Source organism: Octopus bimaculoides, chromosome 2 (assembly GCF_046866305.1).
Source record: "Octopus bimaculoides isolate indiv1 chromosome 2, ASM4686630v1, whole genome shotgun sequence".
Classification (NCBI taxonomy): Eukaryota; Metazoa; Mollusca; class Cephalopoda; order Octopoda; family Octopodidae; genus Octopus; species Octopus bimaculoides.
The window spans coordinates 21,853,594-21,858,847 of NC_142929.1; the positions used below are offsets into that span (position 1 = coordinate 21,853,594).

General features: G+C 35.9%; 1 non-coding gene across 1 annotated transcript; it reads right to left on the reverse strand.

The window, feature by feature from the left end:
- Positions 1–4,412: 4,412 nt before the first annotated feature.
- On the reverse strand, positions 4,413–4,708 carry LOC149136888 (signal recognition particle RNA). The gene has a single exon (XR_016240887.1).
- Between the last annotated feature and the right edge of the window lie 546 nt (positions 4,709–5,254).

Here is a 5,254-nt window from a genome sequence, read left to right on the forward strand (position 1 = left end):
TAACGGTTGTTGACAGCAAATGGATCGCCTCACCATCGGAACGCCACCCTTCCACAGAAAGCGGAAAAGTATGCGTTCTAGTTTCGTGATGGTGGCATCGGGACAAGGCACGACGGTCAGGCGGTAATCGATGACTGATGCGATATACACATTAGCCACCTCCGCCCGGCCTTTTAGAGATAACTTTCTCTCAGCCCATGTTTGGCTGAGTTTGATCACTCTACTGGTGATCTCGTCCCAGTTCTTATCCATTTGGAGGTCCGGACTGAACCAGACCCCGAGCAGTTTAACCGGTCCGCCCGTCCAGCGTCCCACTACGGAGTTACTGTTGGACGGTATGGGCTTGCTTCTCCAGGTGCCGAGTAACAAACCCACTGACTTTTCCGGGTTAATTTTTGCTCCTGTTACCATTTCGTATTCTTTAAGTGGCTCGCCTAGCATCTCGACGTGCTTTTCGCTCGACACTATGACGGTGACATCGTCCGCATATCCAGACACGCTCGTCCCGCAACCCAGAGATAGATAGATAGATAGATAGATAGATAGATAGATAGATAGATAGATAGATAGATAGATAGGTAGGTAGGTAGGTAGATAGATAGATAGATAGATAGATAGATAGATTGATAGATATCCGTACGCCGCTTTGTAAGTCGTACAACTGAGGTAAATATAGCAAAGGATATTACAACACTTGAGAGACACTCCCTCGTTTGCTTTTGCTCTATTTTGTAGAGACAGAGAGATAGATAGACAGACAGACAGACGGACAGACTCAGACACACATGTTTAGAAAAGTTGAAAGCAAAATTCTCAATGGTATGTGAAAATTTCATCATTATGTTCTGCTGTTTCTGTAATTAAAATAAAATGAAAACATAAGCTTCTATATAATCAGTACGTAATTAATATACAAAAACTGAATAATAAATTAATTAAATGAAAGATATGAATAAACCGATTCCTCGGGAACAAGAACTTTAATTCATTTCTTAATGAAATAGTTTATTCATCTTCTTCATTAATTAATTGTGTTTTTTTAATATATTTATTCCATAAGGAAAATACTGATGATGCTTTTATTTTAACAGTGGAGACATTTCAGAATATAATAATACAATTTTAAATATTTTTCAAGTATTTGTTTTCTATTGTTCTAAATATTTTCCTCCAAACATTGGATTTAGCCAATTTAACTCTATTCAAATTTATTCCTATGCTGGCAATTGCAAAGAAGTAATAATTTAAGGAAATACTCAATAATTAAGCTATTAAATTCGGTAGATATATTTAAATTGTGCAATATATTAAATACACACGCAACTACATACGCACTCATCCTATTCATCCATCTTCTCTACCCAAAATTTCTGATAGGGATATGGGGGTGGAGTCCTGAGGCACCTCTACTATAGGGTCCTACCAGAAGCAACTACCATCACTTTGCGGCTCGAGTTCCGAATATGACAAAGTGAGACTCTGGATATTGTCTACAAATTTTTTCTTAGGTCTTCAGAGGTCTGTTAGAAACGCATTTATGTATACATATATTGCTATAGCAACAACACTTATAGAATAAGTAGCGGCACATTTGTAGTATATGTGGTTCAAGGTTGTTGTTGATGATGTTTCTGCATTAAAGACTACTACTACTACTACTACTAATAATAATAATAATAATAATAATAATAATAATAATAATAATAATAATACAAATTCTCCCATTTCGAAGGTAAAAGTTTGCATAATAGATATAGATTAAAACAAAAAAAAAAAACGCTTTTATTATCAAGAATATTGTTCAATATCGTCATTTTTTTACTATTCTGTTTTTTTTTCTCTCTCTGTTTCTCTTAAATTTTCTCACAGAAGAGGTCTAGAGGCCTGCGGTGCATAATGTGATATATAGCAAAATATAAAAGAAAATGATCTATCAAAAAGCACCCACTGTTCAATTTGGGGAATGCTTTTTATACATATCACCACTTAACAATCAATCGCTAACAGAAACACTCTCGCTCTGGCTCACAGGTGTACTGTTTTCTCTCTGCATCTTTCTTATCACTATTAATGTCAGTCTTTGACATCTGTTTCTCGGAGCTGTCTGGTCCTGTACCTCATACCAACCACTATACTTGTTAGTTTCCCTTAGAAAATTAGACGTGAGTAATACTCATTTTTTTACATACTAGCTTGATTATTAAACTAATGGTTCTTGAGCAATGTTTCTCATGGTTATAATTTAAGCAGAATAAATCTATATGTATATCAGCCAACATTGACTGCGTAAGTTTTTCCTAATTGTATCCGCCAACCAGCCGTGTGTAAGTACTTCTTCTCCTTATATAATATCTCTTCTTTTTCAAACCCATAGTGAAAACAAATTTTAATGAATAATTAATATCGGGAAGAATAAGTGAAAATTTGAACAAACGTTATTGAACCAGAATGACTATACAGACGGCGTTTACCTCATAGTTTATTTTAAATTAATGTTTATTTAAATTTGAATTTATTACAGTTCAAGCAAAGAATATATATAAATGATAATTAATAGATTTAGCAAGTCATATTGTAATTAACCAAAGCAGGCAAGAGAAATAAAGAGAGGTTCCTACGAGTAGATTTCAGATACTCAGATCAAGGAAAGATTAATCAATTTAAATGTAAATCTAACTTATATTTTTGATGGTTATGAAAGGAATAATAAGAATAAATATCTATAGATTCAAAACTTATATCTAGGAGGGTTGACAAGAAATATAGATTTGTTAAATGTTAACGTCGTTATATTACAAGTCTATATAAGTTTATTCCTATTAATTTTATCTTTTATTTTTACTTGTTTCAGAAATTAGACAGCGGCCTTGCAGGAGCACAATCTTGAAAAATGTCTAGTCGAAAGAATGGACCCCAGTAATTAATTTTTAAGTCAAATTCTATTCTATATTTCTCTTTTTCTAAAAGGCTAAGATAAGTGGGGTGGGAAAATGCGCTAACACCGGTTAATAAGCGTTAGTGGAGTCCAAACACATTCACAACCACATGCACACACACACACACACACACACACACACACACACACACACACACACACACACACACATACACATACACATACACATATATACCACAGGGTTCTTTCAGTTTCCGTCTCCCAATACCACTCACGAGGCTTTGGCGGCCCGAAGCTAGAGTAAGAGACAACTGCCGACAGAACCACAGCTGTTTAGAAAATTCAGAAACCAATTTCCATCTTTTCACTGTTTCCAAATTAGATGGACGCATCACGTGTGGACAGTATATTCTCACAGAAGAAAGTTTGTAAACACACACACACATACACACAAATTTTGCTTATTCACATGTTCTGTGTATGAGAGTAATGCGTCTCTTTTCATTGCAAAACGGTTTGGTACTCATTTGGTTGTGCTTGACAACCAGGGTTAATTCTTTATGTCCCCGAAACTTAGCGGTTCGACAAAATTACATGCATTCTTCGTTGCTTAGTTGAATCGTTTTTCTAATCAAGGCAAATAAAAAAATAACACCAAATTTTGTGTTATATACAATTCTACAGTAAAATTCATAGCACGCATATTTATGTAAACACGTAGTGAAGGCGCGTGGCTTAGTGGTTAGGGCATTCGGCTCACGCTGAATCTCCCTGAGAACTACGTTAGGGGCACACGTGTCTGTGGATTGCTCAGTCACATGCACGTTAATTTCATGAGCAAGCTGTTCCGTTGATCGTATCAGCTGGGAACCTCGTCGTCGTAACCGACGGAGTTCTCCTTATATAAACACGTAAATAGAATTTATTCTAAACAGAAATTCATACAGCTAAACGGTCGTAATATTAAGGAAAACCAGTAAATGAATAAATACGTTCACCTCTTATACACCCTGACATTTTTTGGTATATTTACACCTCATGAAATAATGGTTTCAATCGTATCTTCTGGATTTCAGCGGAATGAACATTATGCATTATACTCCGCTCTATTCGACTATTCCTTCATTCCTTTTATTCTTTTACTCGCTTCAGTCATTTATCTGCGGTCATGCTGCGGCACTGCCTTTAGACGAACAAACAGACCCGGGGAATTATTTTTTTTTGTAAGCCTAGTACTTATTCTATGAGTCTCTAATGCCGAACCGCTAAGTTACAAGCATATAAACACACCAACATCGGTTTTCAAGCGACGTTTGGTGGTGGAGGACATCCACAGACACACAAACATATACTTATTTATATTCGATGGGATTCTTTCACTTTCCATCTACCAAACCCACTCAAAGCTTTAGTAGAAGACACTTTCCCAAGGTGTCACGCAGCGGACTGAACCCAGACACAAATGGTTGCGAAGTAAGTTCTTTACCACACAGCCACACATGCGCCTAAACCTTAAAGAGATTGGTGTTCAGTTGCATCGAACAGGTTACTAGCCGATAACTATTCACAGGCTCCATCCCACTACTGTTCGGTACGGGCTCTTTTGCCTGCTGTGTTTCCACCCGTGGCCGACGTGACCCTTCTTAGACAACCTGGACCTGATGAGCTCCCTTTCCAGCACCATACTGATGCCGAGCTTAATGTGGACACCTGCGCCATAGAAGACTGACTTCCAGGACTCCCATTTTCAAACCGACTAATCAGCCAAACCTCCGAGTAGACGGATTACAGGTGCAAGCTACAATTCCCAGCTTATTATTATGTAGTTTCTTAACCGAGTCTGTTTGAAGAGATGTCTGTGATTGCTACTGCATTCTTTGAATCCGTATCTAATAATACAAATTTCTGCATGTCTGTGTGTGTGTGTGTGCGTGCGTGTGTGTGTGTGAGTGTGTGTGCGTACAGGTATTTATATTTATATATATATATATATATATATATATATATATATATATATATATATATGTGTGTGTGTGTGTGTGTGTGTGTGTGTGTATGTGTGTGTGTGTGTGTGTGTATGTATGTATATATACATATATATATATATATATATATATATATATATATATATATAAAGAGATAGATAGAGAGAGAGAGAGAGAAGAAGTTGAAAACGTACAGGGATTTTATATATATATATATATATATATATATATATAAAGAGATAGATAGAGAGAGAGAGAGAGAAGAAGTTGAAAACGTACAGGGATTTTATATATATATATATATATATATATATATATATATATATATATATATATATATTCAAGACAACCGGTTTCACAAATCTGTGATTTT